The sequence below is a fragment of the Sceloporus undulatus genome, chromosome 2 (genome assembly GCF_019175285.1).
Source record: "Sceloporus undulatus isolate JIND9_A2432 ecotype Alabama chromosome 2, SceUnd_v1.1, whole genome shotgun sequence".
Classification (NCBI taxonomy): Eukaryota; Metazoa; Chordata; class Lepidosauria; order Squamata; family Phrynosomatidae; genus Sceloporus; species Sceloporus undulatus.
The window spans coordinates 44,120,453-44,138,017 of NC_056523.1; the positions used below are offsets into that span (position 1 = coordinate 44,120,453).

The 17,565-nt window shown below is 41.5% G+C and overlaps 1 protein-coding gene across 1 annotated transcript in view; it reads right to left on the reverse strand.

Moving 5' to 3' along the window:
- Positions 1 to 17,565, reverse strand: part of SUMF1 (sulfatase modifying factor 1) — an 891,645-nt gene that overhangs the window by 765,640 nt on the left and 108,440 nt on the right. The window lies entirely within an intron of this gene.

Consider the following 17,565-nt stretch of genomic DNA (forward strand, 5'->3'; position numbering starts at 1 on the left):
GATAAAGCTTGTGGGCTTTTAATCAATACTGGAGGCTGTATCAGACTTGCCCTTTTAATTTGCAGGTTATGATTTTCTTTTTTAAAAAAGCCTCTAAACGTGTTTGATTAAAGATGCTTTTCCTTTCTTTTCTTCCCTTCTTCCCTATAAGACCTGTGACCATAGGCAGCTTGCCTTTTTACTAATACTTGTCTTGTTCCAAATGAGGTATATTTAATCTGTACTGGTTCATAATATCTGTTTACCAGGCATCTAGGGAATTTATTATTTTTCAGACATGTTGAACTCTTCACTACTTTATGTTTTTAAAACCAAAGCTTCTTGGATATCTTGCTATAAGTGAGGAATATTATTTGTAAAAAACAGGTCTGCCTGACCTGTAAACCCTTAAAGCATATATTGATTGGGATGCAATCCTGAGCATGCATCAGGGAGTAAGCTCCACTGAACACAGTGACATTTATTTCTGTACAAAATGTGTGTTTATTAGAAGAAATCTATCTTTGAATAGATAAAATCTTAAAATCTATTGCTTTTTGCAGTTTAACAAATGGTTATGAGTTAAATGCAGAATAAGTTAGTCTTAACTAAAGTCATTCTGTAAAGTAAGCCACAGCTAATTTAAAAAGATATTTTTTACTCTATTTTTATACTAATTTAAAAAGATCTTAGGAACAGATCTATATGGTCTATTTCCCATCTAAATGGAAATATACACTATAATTCTATATGTGGATCAAAAATACATAGATTTGAGTTTCATCCAGATCCAGGACACCAAGAATTCTAAATTTAATATAGGTTTGTTTTTCATATTAAACCTGTTCTGCTACTCTACATGTTACATTTTCTTGAGAATATAGATGGACAAAAATGCCCCATATGAACACATTGCTAGTTTTGTAAGCAACAATTCAGCTTTTCACTTTAAGAGAAAACAGCCTCCAGAGGGTGCTGTTGTAACAATAACAGTTTTAAGTTGCTTAGATTCTATGCACCAGAAAAACAGGGAGGGGGGGGATGTTCCAGAAGCTATTATCATAAAATTGATTTAGTATGATGAATTTCTCAAGCAGATATTGAAAAGAGTTAGCTAAAATAACCTGGTATATTGTCCTTTAAAAGTATGCAAGGCTGCATCCACACTGGAGAAATAACCCGTTTTGGCACCACTTTAACTGCCCTGTGGGCCCCACAACAAACTCCAACTCCCAGAATTCTATAGCCTTGATCCAGAAAGAGTTAAAGTGGTGCAAACTGGGTTATTTCTCCAGTGTGGATGCAGTCCAAGTATACTTTTTGAGATTCCTTTACTCAGGATTCTGAAATCTGAATTACTCCAAAATCTACAATTGTCCACATGGGTGGCTGAGGTAGTGACATCTTTGCTTTCTGATGGTTCAGTGTACATTGTGGCAGTGGACTCTGAGTGGGTCTGCAAAAATAATGCTAGAAGTCTACATTCAGCATGTGAGCTATGGGTTCACTCTCTCACCGTTAGACTCTGGATTCGATTGAATAGTATAGGTTAGTTATTGAAAAGAATAGGCTCCGTCCAATATCGTATGAACAAACTTCCACTTAGGCAACAGGACTTCCCCCTTGTCTCTTCCCACTGCATGACTTTGACCACATTCCATCTCATCTGATTTTGAAAGCCAAGCAGGTTGTCAGGCCTGGTTCATATTTGGATGAGAGACTGCCAGGGGACACCAGGGACATTTAGGAAGGATTACTCAAAAGAATCCTGTCTGAACCATTGTAGAGCCATGGCTTCCAATCAGCCTTGATAGCACTGGATTAGATGGACCAATGGTCTGACCCGGGATCTTTCACACAGTACACTTATGAAACTATGATTTCACTTCATTTGCTACAGTCCAGGAAATCCTAGAATTTGTAGTTTGATGATGAACTTGAGCTCACAGATTGAGAATTCTAAATCTCCCTCACTAAATGGCAAAACTCTGAATTCTGTAGGGTGCTGCCATGGCAGTTAAAGTGGAATCATAGTGCTATAATTGTATTGTGAAAGGACCCTTGGTATAAGGCAGCTTCATATATTCTCTACTATCTACCCACGCCACTATCCAAATGTTCTACAGCAGTGGTTCTCAATATTCCTAATGCCGCAGTCCTTTAATACAGTTCCTCATGTTGTAGTGATCCCCAACCATAAAATTATTTTTGTTGCTACCATCAGAAATATGTGTTTTCCAATAGTCTTAGGCAACCCCTGTAAAAGGGTTGTTTGACCCACAAAGGGGTCGTGACCCACAAGTTGAGAACCACTGTTCTAGAGTGTCTTGCAACATCACACAGCAGACTTGGAGGAGGGAGAAATAAGTTCTACCAGCATAGTCCTTTTTAATGGCAGATGGACATCACTGGATACAAGCCAGTGGTGAGTTCCTTAGCATTTTTGAAAAAGAGCTACTATTAGGATCTGAAACAACACAAAACAGATAGAAAATCCAGATGCCTCCTTGATGGGGTTGCATCCAGAGTGTCAGCTTTTCATCTTCTTCCTCACAGATAAAAATACTTCACCTGAGGTTAGTATTGTTGTTTGTACATAAATACAGTCATTGTCATTAAGGTTTAACTGGAACATCAATGCATTATGCAAATAACTGCGCACATAGGTTTCCCATGGGAAGCAAAGACATAATTGACGCTTCAGATCGGTTCTAAGGGCTTAAAATATAAATAAAACCCATTAATTTTTATTTCCCCCTCTTAAGTGATTGTCCCTTGGTTTTTCTCTCCCCCCCCAGTAATAATGTTGAATTATTATCTGTTTGTGTACAGCTGTGTGCCTTACTCTCTGTTGTCCATCCCCGCTGCAATATCCCCAAACTCAAGAAACATAGTAAACAGAAAACAGTGGCTGAGAAACTGAATCATGGGCTGTGATGTGTACCTTTATGATGACAGAATTATGTACCTGAGACAATATGCTACTATTTTAAAATTATGGAGTAAGATGGCCTGTTGCACCATGGGGGCCCCACTGCATGCACAACATGTTCCATTCTGCAACCCAGGCACAATGAGGAAGGGAAGACATTTTTCCAGTTGGGCTTGGGACATCCATGATTTCCCACTGCCCTCCATTCTGGATTACCAATGCTCCATAGCTCTGTTGAGGACTGTTGCCCCTCTCTCCTTACACTGGGGCAAACAGTGTCATGCTGTGTTGTGCATTGTGTCTATTTGCACACCATCAACAGTGCTAATTCAGCTTGTGCAATGGTCCTGGTGGTGCAGCTACAACAACATCCCCCTCCTCTCCTGGATGACTCTTGCATAATGCTGCAATTCTAAGCTGCACTATTATAAATTTGTTTGCAACACTGTAAATTCCCAACAGGATACCAGCAATTTTTTTTAGTTTAGATTATTATTATTATTATTATTATTGGTAGTAGTATCGGCACATGCTTTAGAGAAACTAACTATTTCCCAATGTCATGGATTAATTGATTTAAATATGCTGATTGGTCAAAAGTGAGTACAGTATATAGAATTTATACAGGAGGCACTGTGAATATCAAATGTATCATTTTTTGAATATTCTTTTTTTAGGGCCAGTCTATATCCCTAGTGTTCTGGAGAGTGCAGCCAGGTAGAGGTAGACATTACTACTTGCTATCTATGCTACCTGCAATCTATCTGGGTGTATCACCATTGTTGTTGTGTGACTTCAAGTTGTTTCCAGTTTATGGTAACCCTAAAATGAACCTATCATGGCGTAAGATTTCTTCAGAGGTGAGAGCCAGTTTGAGCACTGGAGTATGACTTTGGAGATCAGGGTTCAATTCCCTGCTTGGCCATGAAACCCACTGGGTGACCTTGGGCAAGTCACATGCTCTCAGCCTCTGGGGAAGATGATGGCAAACCTCCTCTGTTCAAATCTTGCCAAGAAAACCTCATGATAGGTTCACCTACTGGAAACTACTTGAAGGCACACAACAACAACAACGGATTAACTTCCTCTGAGATTGAGTGTGATTTCCACAAGGCCACCCAATGGCCTTCAGTGGTTGAATGGGGATTTGAACCCTGGTCTTTCAGAGTCCTTTAAACTACTACATCACACTTGCTCTTGTACTACTGCTTTAAAAAATACACCAGTGTATTAGAAATTCCTTCCTCTGTGCACCAGACTTTCAGACAGTATCTATTGTCTGGGATGCAATTGGGCAGGAAAGGGAAAGTTTGTCTTTGCAGATAGTGTTTCACTGCAGCTGCCATCATTGCTTACCACTGGCGATGCTAGCTGGGCCTGATGGAAGCTGCAATCCACCAACCTGTGGAAGGCCACATGTTCCCCATCTGTGGCAAACCACACTATTGCACTACACTCGTATAGTGCTGCTCTTCCACTTTGACTGCTCTGGCTGCCTCTGTTGCATTCTGATGTTTGTAGTTTATTGAGGCCTAAGAACTCTTTGGCTGAGAATTCTAAATGCCCATCCTTAAACTGCAATTCCTAGAATGCAACAGGAGGCAGCCAGAGCAGTTAAAGTGGAATAGCAGCACTATAAGCATGTAGTGCGGTAATCTGGATAGTGAGTATTCTTAACAAGAGAAGAGTAAGAAGGAAAAACATTCCAGAGACATTGCTCTCTATGCAGATGCACCCAAAACAGCTTTATGAGCAGGATTTCATATATACATCAGCACTAGGGTGTGGAGGGGTGGTGGTGCTTCATACACACGGAGCCTTGTTCTCTGTTGAAGACAAAGGACCAAATCCAATTGGTAGTCTCTACTGCAGCAGAATTACTCAGTTGACTGTGGAATAGTAAAGCAATGCTTGTATAAACCCTATTGATGCAATAGGTCTGCTTTCGTTGGAAATAATAATTTGATGTAGGAACTTTTTATTTAAAAAGTGGGATGTATCATACTAATTAGGGCTCCTGCATCTGCAAGGAATAATTGGAAGGGGCAAACAGACATGGTTTTTCAGGTATATGGTTGAAATTTGATAATAATATTACATTATTGAGATGACAGGTTACCTACTATCTTGTGATCTGAGATTTAGCTACACTGTACAACTGTAGCACTTTGAGCCAATGGTTCCACCTTATGGAATTTGTAGTTTTGTAAGGTACTAGGAATTCTCTGTCAGAGAGATAAAAGGTTTAGACAAGTACGCCAGAGAATTCTAAGTACCTTGGCAAGCTGCAAATTTCAGCATTCGATTGGATGGAACCATAGCAGTAAAAGCTGTATCAAAGTGCTTGGATTCTGCACTATGTATGTGCTCCTGTTAGATATCTTATTGTGATAATTGAAATGCTCTGTGACATTTTTAGAACATTTAGAATTTAGCTATGACTGTTGGGATATTGATGGTGAGGAAATGGTGAGCTTCTCCTCAATGAATATTAAAGGAATGGTTACTAAGGTTACTATGGTTTGCAAAGCTTGCGAGAGCAAAGAATAGTATGAGGCCTGTGGAAAGAAACTGGATGTCATACAGGACTCATTTCAATGTAGCTATTAATTCATGAAAGGCATTTTTAACTACTAAAAAAATATTTGCAAGTCTGATATGGAAATGTGAAGCTTCATATTATGTAGCAGAAATGGGATTATGGACATCTTTCTGTGTAAAATATTCCATTTTGCCAACTTTCCCAAAACCTATATGCATATTCAATCAATTCTAATATGAATACACATGGAAAGATAACTTCTTCCAATTTCCAGATATTCAAAGCATTGGTTTTATAACACACACTGTTTTCATAGCCTGGTTTGGAGCCTGCAGTTTCCTAGTTGGATGACTGGATGGAAAAACTTTGAGCTGCAGGCTTCTGGCCCTTCTTCTCTCCTCCTGATGCAGAAAGTACAATGAATGTAAAGAGAACTGCAGTGACTCAGAGCTGGGTGGCTTTTCAGGAAGCATTGCTGGCTTTTGGGATGCTGCTGTTTACTCCCATAATGCAGCCAGCCGTGAAGGCTGGCAGGAGGGGAAAGGTTTAGTGCTATGACAACATGAAGCACTTTTAGGTAAAAGGAGGAAGCAAAAAGAAGAGAGAAGGAAGGAATGTCGGCAGATAAGACGTGAGATACGAAGTGTGGCAAGCTGTCCTTGGCTGAAGCAGGAAACGAGAAGAAATGGAGTCAAGGTGGAAAAACACAGAGTGCAGATTATTAAAGAAGTTTTATACCACTTTAACTGTCAGGATGCCATCCTATGGGATCCTGGGATTTGTAATTTGATGTGGTACTATGGGCCCACCATATTGACGGGCTAGCCATTTGCAGATTGGGGCTCCTGTGGATTGCCATTAGTCAGTGGTGGTGTGTGCACACACCTGCACCAATGCAGGTGCGCACATCACCATCCATTGACTAATATAGGTTTGAGCTCCCTCATATTTTCCCATCTGTTGGGGGTGGGTGTGCTAGAACCAAACACCTGCAGATGGGAAGCTCACACTGAATTCTCTGCTAGAGAGCTCTAACACAGTAGTTCTCAAACTTTGGTCCTCCAGTTCTTTTGGACTTCATCTTCCAGAATTTTTGACCATTAGTCAAAGTGGCTGGGACCTGTGGAAGTTGAATTCGAAAACATCTGGAGGACCAAAGATTAAGAAGCACTGCAGGTCTTGTCAATTTTGCTGTACTACTATAGCACTGTGGAATTTTCTGACAGGAAATTCTAAGTACTTCATCAAACTACAAATCCCAGGATTCTATAGGATGGGACAATGGCAGTGTAAATGGTATTGAAACTGAAATTAAAACTGAGTCACACAGATATAAGGCAGGCTTTTGGCTTTTAGGTAAGTGGGAATGTGAAAGCGAGTGCTGCTTTTTCCACTTGGGGTATATGACACAGTTCCTGGGCACTGCTGGTGTTCTTCTCTGTCCAGGCTGGTTTACTCAGACTTTGTTCCCTTTTTGTGTAGGTGCTGTTATCATTTTTTGACAACCTGTATTACTGCTTAAATTACCTTTTTGTTTTGCACAGGCCAATGTCAGTTTGTGTTTGATGGTTGCTCATCCCACAGTCCAGTTTTGCAGAAGAAATTTCCTCAAGAATTCTGAAACCCTTTGTAGCCCTCAGCTACATCGCTCCAATTCCAAATCAAAACTACAGCTTCAAAGGGAGATTTTAATAGTAACTGATGCAATGAGAACCCTTAGGGACAAGACTTTCTACTACCTTTGCGGCATTTATATAAAGAAGGGATGACAGAAAACCACCTTTCTCTGTCAGTGACCTGAATAACTGGGAGACTTTTCTAAAGAAGAAGAAGCGATTTCTACAGACAGTATGCATCAGGCTACTGGCCCTATATACTGTTGCAGTCTACATTAATTTGACAAAGCCTTTACACAACTAGTGGAATGAACTGGGTGCTGTTTTTTTTACACGTCTGCAGTTATCAGAAGTCTTAGGATGCATCCACACTGCAGAAATAATGCTATTTGACACTGTGGAATAATAAACAGAAATAAATTGAAATTCCCAGAATTTCATAGCATTGAGCCATGGTAATTAAGGTGGTGCCAAACTGCATTTTTCCCCTGCAGTGTGGATGCAGACAGATAACAAGGGGAATGCACTGGGTACTGCAAAATTGGTGGAAAGTTTTCCATAGTTTAATCTGTATTGTTTTAAAGATGTTTCCTTGAGACTCATTAATGAGAGAAAGGTGGGATATGAATAATAATAATAATAATAATAATAATAATAATAATAATAATAATAATATCACTACTACCATCATGCAGTATAACAGAGTTTCATTTACATGCATAACAGGAGTTTCAGATCCAACAGTTCAGTTAAAAACAGTTTCCTTGCCGATTAGGGGACTAACTTTCCAGTAGAAGGGAGATCTATAGAGACAGATTCAGTGCTGAAATGCCCTAATACTTGCCAGCCTCTTAGATCTTATTGCATTACAATATTGTATAATAATGATATGGACTTGAGTGTTAGCAATTTTGCAGGTTAACTCTAATATAGAGAAAGGAAGTGTGGATTGGCATAGTGATACAGTATGTATGACTGAACTACATGTTTCAAAAACAGTAAAATGAAGATCGTGTTAATACATAATGTATGAAGAGACTCACAGATTTAACATTTATCAGGTGCACACAGCTCTCTCTATGAGTCCAGTTCAAGCAAATTGATTTTGGATGTTGTTTGATAAACTGGGTAAGTCAGTGAGTGTTTTGCAAGACACATGCCAGTTGTTGAAACTGTCTCATAAGTAATGCTCCCAATTCCTGAAATAACTCTGCTTCCTGAGCCAGTTTCAGAACTTTGACTATCTGATGATCATGCATTTTTGCAACTATCCTTAATAAGTGGGCTGATGATTTATTTCTATTTGACACGTGAGTATATATATTTTAAATAGAATGCTTTGACCACTCTTGAGTGCAACTTCTTTCCACAGTTAATCTGTTTGGTTTGCTTCTGGTAAAAATAAATCTACTGCTGAATACTTAGATTGAACAGAGTTGAGTGCCTGAGTCCTAAAGCAAGATTCTAAGTTTTACAGTCAGGAAGTTAATCCACCTGGAGGGGTTGGTTACTGACAAATGGAATATTTTCCTTTTAAGTGACAGTTTCAAGCTACAAGATGCTTAAGGTCTGATTTTACTTATACCTTAAATAATATCTTCTGGCCACAACATTTCCTCTACTGCTGCACTGAAGGAATATTGCAGTTGAACTGCTACACATATGTGCTTCAGAGTAAGCCTTATGGAGCTCAGTAGCACTTCTCAGTAGCCAAGCATGTGTGTGGGTCGATATATTTGTTGTTGTTATGTGCCTTCCTGTGGACACTGAATTATCACAAGCTTGAAGCTGGGAAGTTCTGGCTTGCCCAAGGGCCCCCAATAGGTTTCCATGGCTTAGTGATGGACTGGATAAGAAAAAACTGACTCAAGCTGAATCCGGACAAAACGGAGGTACTTACAATAGGGACCCCCAAACCAGGTATTGGTTTGCAACCTCCAGTCCTGGATGGGGTCACTCTCTCCTTTAAGGACTATGTTTGCAGTCTGGGGGTGCTCCTAGACTCGTCACTTCACATGATAAATCAGGTGAATGTGACTATCAAGAGTGTCTGTTATCAGCTTTGACTGATACATCAGCTGAACCCTTTCCTGGAAGTAAGGGACCTAGAAACTGTAGTGCATGCACTGGTAAGCTCACAACTCAATTTCTGCAATGCACTCTACATAGGGATACCCTTGTACCTAGTCCAGAAACTACAGTTAGTACAAAACATGGCAGCCAGGCTGATCACTGGTAAAACTAGAAGTGATCATATTACACCTATTCTGAAATTTCTTCACTGGCTGCCTATTGGCTTCCAGGCACAGTACAAGGTGTTGGTGATTACCTTTAAAGCCCTACATGGCTTGGGTCCAACCTATATAAGGGATCACCTACTTCCGTACAATCCACCCTGCACTCTCTGGTCCTCTGGGAGGAATTTATTGCAACCCATAAAAACCAGACTAATGGCAATCTCCCAGACTATGGAATGCCTTGCTGGAGGAGATCTGTCAAATAACCAGCCTAGACAGCTTCAAAAACGCTGTCAAGACAGATCTCTTCCAACAGGCCTTCCCAGAATAGTTCAGTCTAATTTCTGTATTCTCCCTACTTTATGTAACCATTGCCTCTACTAGAAAATTGCTATCATTTTAATAGGATGAATTTTTAAACTTTATTATATTCAATCCTGTTTTAAAGCGGGGGAGGGTCGATTTATTTATTCAGAGTATGTATTATTCCAATATATTCTAGTCATGTAAGCTGCCTTGACTGCTGTAGCAGAAAGGCGGGGTATAAGAATAAAGTTTATTTATTTATTATTATTTAGTGGGAATCTGGATCTTGGTTTCTCAGAGTTCAAGGTCTAATCTGCTCTGCCATAATAATGCTGTTTGACACTGCTTTAACTGTCATGGCTGAATTCTTTGATTTGTAGTTTGTTGGAGTATCATAGAATCATAGAGTTGGAAGAGACCGCAAGGGCCATCTAGTCCAACCCCCTGTCATGCAGGAACTTACAATCAAAGCACCCCAACAGATGGCCATCCAGCCTCTGTTTAAAGACTCCAAGGAAGGAGACTCCACCACAATCTGAGGAAATGTATTCCACTGTCAAACAGCTCTTACAGTCAAGAAGTTATTCCTAATGTTGAGGTGAAATCTCTTTTCCTGTAGCTTGCATCCATTGCTCTGTGTTCTAGTCTCTGGAGCAGCAGAAAACAGGCTTGTTCCCTCCTCAATATGACATCTCTTCAAATACTTAAACAGGGCTATCATATCACCCTTTAACTGACTCTTCTCCAAGCTAAACATACCCAGCTCCCTAAGTCTTTCCTCATAAGGCATGGTTTCCAGACCTTTCACCATTTTGGGCACCCTCCTCTTTGTGAACATCCTTTTTGAATTGTGATGCCCATAATGGAAACACTATTCGAGGTGAGGCCTGACCAAAGCAGAATAGAGTAGCACTATTACTTCCCTTGATGTAGACACCATACTTCTGTTGATGCAGCCTAAAACTGCATTTTTAGCTGCTGCATCCCACTGTTGATTCATGTTGAACTTGTGGTGTACTAGGACTCCTAGTTCCCTTTCACACGTAGTCTCGTTCAGCCAGATATCCCCCTTCCTATATCTGTGCATTTCATTTTTATGCCCTAAGTGCAGTACCTTACATTTCTCTGTGTTGAAATTCATTTTGTTAGCTTTGGCCCAGCTTTCTAATCTATTCAGGTCTTCTTGAATTTTGATCCTGTCCTCTGGGGTATTGACTCCTCCTAATTTGGTGTCATCTGCAAATTTGCCTCATCAGAGCTCTCTGACAGAGAAGACTAAATACCTCAGAAAACTACAAACCCCAGAATTCCATAGCATTGAGCCATGGCAGTTGGAGCAGTATCAAGCTGCACTATTTCTGCATTCCATTTTAGACCCCAACACTCAGATTGTTACACCATGCTGCCTTTCAGTGGAAAGAGACTCTTCACCAATATTTTGGGAAACAGTGCTTGCCTGATTCATACCACTGCGGGATTAACTCGCATCAGTGCCTTTTCAAGGCAAACATTTAATTTCTGGGGGGGGGGGGGGGGGGGGAAGTGTGGTGTATGCTATCACCACAGCAGCAGGACTATGCTTCTCTCTCCCAGCTAGCCTTTTCTTTGCCTCTCTTGCTGGTGAGGCAGCTTCCGCAGGCAGCAATTTTCTTATGTAATTGCTGGTTATTATATATATATTTTTGCTAGGATGGGGAGAGGGGTGTGTTGTGTTTTCTGCCTCAAGTGCCAAAATAACTTGGCTTGAGTGGATGGGGGTACCATTTGCCACTCAGCCACAGACATATCTTGAGCCTCATTATGTCACACTACTTCATCCTAGCGGGTATGAAGAGGCATCTTGAGCATGGATCAACTTGAGAACATATTGGATGCCCTTTTCTTTGTGAAAACCGAAACTGTGCTGGCATGGGAAGGAACTGTGGTATGTTTTTGTTTCATGTGAGCCCAGATTTCTGACAGTGTGTGGAAAAGAGCCATGCTGTAGTAACTGCCAGGTTACTACACTTGGAGGAGGCTTTGGAAGCAGTCATAAAGTAGTAATTCCCATGCTGTTAATGGTACATTTCACAGTGTTTGTTAAAGATCTTGTGCCTTTGTCAGCAGCTACTGACACTTCTGCAGGAAATGCAGCAAAAATGGTCTTCTTCTCCCTTAGTCTGCATATAAATTCCATTGTTTTTTTTTTAAAGTCAGAAAGTCTGATTCTTGCCCTTTCTTGTTATGTCTAAAACCAGAGTATTGAAGGATGTGAGGGGGAAAAATCCTACCCAGGGATGATATGAAATTATTCTCCAAATGAGATATAATTATGCCAGGAATGAAAACACAGGTTTCTTGGTCTTGCCCTCCTTATGGCTATATTAATATGAAACATTAATCATTAAGGAGAAGAAAATTAGTTCACCTGAATTGATCCTGAAGCTGAGCAGAAAAGTTAGGCAAAATAATGATTGCACAAAATTTCTTGCAAAGCAATCATTCTCCTTGACTAATTTTGCTAAAGGGCACTAGTTAGCAACCTCATGAGAAATAAAGAAGCTGGCTCCTGCTTTCACAGACTTGCTGCTTTTTTAAAATATATGTATAAAGAAAGATGAAAGGACTTTATGTTCGGAGGCAGTGAAGTTTAGGCATGGAGGAGTCCTGAGTGCCTTCAGTGTAGGCACTTAGACATTTTAAAATGTTTCCCTAGCCCTGGTTATTTTATTTTATTTTCCTCAGAAATATTTCACAGTGCCAGTTAGTACTTCTGCACTTTTGCAAATAGACTTGGAAATAGCATGAACTTGGAAAACATCATTCATTGTCATTTGAATTAAACAGGATTTCAGATGGCCCTCTGCATTTGCAGCTTTTGACTTTTTGGATTATTCGTGGATTTGATGAATATGTTCTCTCTAGGAATCTGTAGGTTCTCCAGTGTGACTCTTCTAGAAGGTGACCATAGCGTCACACTGAGGGACCTAGAGATTCCTGGGGGACACACTTGTCTAGGTATTTGTAGGTCCTCCAGTGTAATTCTATGGTTAACCTCTGGATGAGTGGCAAATGGCACCCCCTTGAGGTGTTTTTTTAATTTGTGTTTTTTTCACCTTCGTGGAAACCCCCTCTGAAGAAACGTGACAAGAAAACCCCATGATAGGTTCACCTCAGGGTCTCCGTAAGTTGGAAATGGCTTGAAGGCACCTAACAAATCTGTTTTTATTTGAATTACATTGCAAAATGCATGTGTGATGATCCCTGAGGGCAAAGCCCTGTGCGTGACTATTACTCTCAGGGGATCCCTTTAAAAAAGAACTTTTTGCTGCCACCACCCAGTGAATGAACTATGACTATTTTTATACGTAGCCCCACAGCTACACCTCCCCCACACACACTGGGACTTGTGAGGGATAGAGAGAGAGAGATCTAGTTTCCTTTCTTGCTAACCCAGAGCAATCAGTAGCCGAGTTAAGGCACGTGTACAGGAGCAGAGAGATAGCAGATGCTTTTTAAGAAAGAAGTTTATTTTAAAAAGGGATAGAATAGGATAGAAAGAATTTATAACACTCTTGCAAAGCCCCCTTGCCTTGCAGGTCAAAGAACATAGTTATAGAGTTCATTCCACACAATATTGGGAGACCAGTGCCCCCCAGGACTAAACTGAAGTCCGAGTACTCTCCAGGGCCCCATGAATCTGCTGAAAGCTAAGCAGACCCCAGGGAAGAGGGGGACTTCCCTTACCCAGGAGGCGAGGGGGACTGGCGGACGGAAGACGGACCACGAAAGGATTTGGTTGAGCGAATGGTGGGATATATTAAGGCATCGGCGTGGGAACCAGGGGGCTCGCGAAAAACCCCAGGGACTGGCGAGAAAGCAGCGAATCGGGAGCCCCATGGAGAAGCATTGCGGGCGGAAAGAGGCCCCCCCGACTCTAATTTGGACGCAAAGGGCCCTGCAGACCTTAATTTCCCCAGCCCTGAAGCACGTTTTGGACGGAGTTTTTCTTTTGTTGTTTGATGGACTGAGTTGTTGGTCCGGTTAGACTTGTTTGGTTAATGTTTGCCCAATAAAGGCACCATTGTTGGCAGCATACACTGGGACTGGAGGAACAGTTTGTTGCGAACACGTGTTGGCAGGGAACAGGACAGAAACTACAACTCCCATCATGGCAAGCGCCGCCGCAAACCGGCCGTCCGACCCACAACCATAGTGCAACTCCTCCTGAAGAAACTGTCCCCTGCCCACATGGGAAACCTGTTCTAGAACATGTGGATGTTCATTATTCAGGGGGGGGCCATTTCCTCACGGTGCATATAATGCAGTGTATCATCACTGGCGATTCTGACTCAGCAATTCTGACTCAACATCTGACCCAATTGTTCCCATGTAAAAATGGGTTGCAAACACGACCCCGAGTTTTTTTTTACCCCTGTTTTGTATCGTTTCCCATTTGTATTGTTCCCTTGTAAGTAATTGATGAAAGAGTGTTATTTGTGCGCCCCGTTGTGCATTGCCCTTCCGGGAAATCCTTTGTTTTTTTTAAATCAGCTGTCAACCCAGCAGCCTAAGTGGACTGTGATGTCAACAGCTAACGCAGTCACTTGGTGCACATTTTCCCCTCGGGCGGAAAAGGGAACGGGGCAGCCTCTATTCCCCTCAAATCCTATTCTGCCTGTGAAGAAGAGAAGAAGAAGCTCCTCTATTCGCCCCAAACCCCTTTGCCTCTCCCTCATTGCTCTCCCTGGGACTATCTGGGGGACCGATCAAGCCGGCATGGTAATGCCAAAGCCGATCTGCTGCTCATGGCGCTCAGAGCACAGAGTAATAAAAAAGAAAAAAAGAAAAAAGAATAGTTAAAAAATGGTGTGTGTGTGTTTCAATGGGTCTTCTCTCACACATCCGGTCCCTATGGAATGTGGAGCAGGGGGGGAGGTTTTGCAGGGAGAGCGTGTAATTTGTTTTTACCTGTGTTTGGAGGTTCAGTTGTTAGAGCAATCGCCTTACCCTGCGTTCCCACTGCCACTTGGGGAGAAAGGCTATGCGACTGGAATGAGAAAATTAATGCCGTGTAATGCAGGAAGACGAGAGCAGAGCGGCGGGTGACACCCAGGCCAGCCCCTTGAGCACTGCTTCTCCCAATCCTCCCAAGTTCCCGAATCAGACACCCTGTTCGTTCCCATCATTTGCCCCCCGAATCAGACCTCAGGAGGTGCAAGGAAAAACCTCTAAAAAATGTACACTCTTTTTAAACCTGGTTTATCCACCACGTGGATGTCGGGGTTTTCCAAGGAAAAATCGAATACATGGGTGATCAGATCCTGAATTTCAATGGGAACATAAATCGGGCGCAATGAGGACCGGAACGCATGGCTCAAATGGGAATGATGCACACCTACTAATCGATTCTTGCAATCTGCATGTATACGCCAGTGGAAATGGGGGCCGTCTCATTCTCTCCACCGACACAATGTGCTGGGTTGGCAGTGGACAGATGCTCTCAAACGGATTTTTAAAAAAAAAATTTTCAAATGTTGCCTCCCCCTAGAACCCTTTTTGATTATTGCTTCGATGCCAACAGTGGGCTATGGACAGTCACTCTGTCTGAACTATATGTTAGCTGAAATGAATCCCATTCCTGTGTCAGCAAAGAGCTCTAACCTTTAATGTCATTTGTAAATACCATCTTCTTTCTCTCAATTATCATTTGTCATGTAACCTGCCCCTGCTGTTCTTGTCTATATCCAGACCTGAGCAGCTTGCAAACACTTTGTTCAACATGAAACAAACCATGATAGTATGTCATTATGTCAAACAAATACAGTGACTCTAGAACTATTTGCATTGTGGGAACGATTTTTTTGGACTTCATTGGAAGTCCAGCCAAGTCTCGAGAAATCAGTGAATCAAGTTTCTTTGTGCAGAAATCACTTAATCTATGGTTTTGCATACATTTCCACAGAAACTGGAAACATTTCCTAAACCAACAGCGAGGCCTCGTATTACCTCCAGCAATTTATCTCTAAGCGTCCTGATTTGGCATTTCTAAATGTCAACCTGTATGAAATTAAAACTGTTGACTCCTAACAACACTGGTCATTTTATGATTCATTCTGGCAGAAGCCAGCGCAAAGCAAAATGTCTTGTTGCAAAATGGCCCTACTGCGTCCATTAACGTCCACATTAATATTGTAATAGTTTTAGTATTACAGTACAAGCTTTTACCAAACCAAAATGTACTCAGACCAACAGATGGCTTGGTGCAGGAATTCCCAAAACTGTTGGAGTGGATACGAAGAGTCTAGCAGCAACCATTTGAGATTAACTGGTTTATTCTATGCCATGAATATTTTAATGGATATCAATCCACTTTGCTTCCAGATTGATCACATAGGGGCCAATGAGCATTAAAGCCACAGTGCATTTCGAATCATAGTACCACACTGTTTGGAGACATAGGAAAGAATGTAATAGGACACAGAAAGATGCACAATTGCTGGACCTGGGCCAATAAAAACTCTTCGAAGAAGAATTGTGTAAAAATACCAGCTCTTTCAAAGGTCACTGGTGTTTTAGTTATTGACAGATGGAAAATAATAAATCTGCTGTTATATTATTTCCTGGAATTGGTTTTTTAAACAAATCCCCTGACATTTTTAAACAACAGCAAGTCCCATTCAGTAGGTACACTAGTGGTTGCCCATGTCATGTGGTGCTGTGGCAAATGCTACTCTACCCTAGGTCATCCCAAGGTTGCTCTAGAAAGTACTCCAATGGATCTTAATCCCTGGTTCCAGAGTTTCAGACACCCTGGATAGTTCTCATTTTCAAAGCTGTGCAAACGCTGTGAGTCAACCAGACCACTACTGAAACCTACCGAAACACTTTATTGTGAAAACAGCTGGCAAAGCTCACTCCAGGATGCAGAAAGTTCCAGATATCAATTCCTTGCCATCTCTTGTTAAAAATAATATTAATATAAAAACACGAGTAATGGAACCGGCTCAGTGGTGGTCATAGTTTGTTTGGGGTCCCTTATGGCAAAAACCATTTTTTGCTCCTCTTTTGCAAATGAGTGCCGCAATGTACACCCCACTGAGGCAATCATACATCTTGTTGACCGCAGTGGTTGAAAATGTTTTGAATTTTTTTTAACTCAGATTAAATTTAAAATTGTACTCCTCATTTGGAGGATAAGGCAAACACATCAGTGAACTGTTTTCTGTTTTGGATCGATCCAGCTGACCATGCTTGTTTATTATGCTACTTGAGAAAGAAACAGGTTCTTGGTCCTGGAAGTCTGTTCTTCCCTGTGCAAGTGATGCACATTCATTATCGAGTCTACCAGAACAAAAATGATTACGTGCCAGAAAAAAAAATTATGCAACTTTCTCTGAGAGGTCTCAAAAAGCATGCTAATAGTATGGTGCGGGCTTTTTGCTGGCTTACTGAAATTGTATCCATACTGACATGCTTGGTGAATGAACTGCGTCCTACCAGTTCACCTGCGAGACCTTGCTGCCTGAACTCACAAAGGGGTTTAATCTGGGATGGAGGTACAATGCTGAATGAGAGACATGACACTCACATTGCTAATGAGCTTGTGGCCATCATATGCTGGATTGTAAGGTCTAACTGACCCCAATCAAGCAGAAGTAAGGACCTGGCGAGGATTCAAGAACTGTTCTATGGGACATAACTTTTTTTTCTGGAAAAGGCCCTTTGCGAGCCATGCGGTTCTTTGTCTCTTTCTCCCTTTGTCCCTCGTCCTGGGGGGAACCAAGAATGGTGGTTCTCTTGGAGTCTGGGGAGAAGCTCAGACTCAGGGGAATAGGCCAGGTTCGAGAGGCAAGCGGAGCCCTCCCTCTGCATCCAGGAACTGCAAAAGGGACTACAAACTCCCATCATCCTCCGTGAGTAGTTAGGAACTGCTGTTAGCTAGTGCAGTTTAGGCCTTTTGTTCTTTTCAAC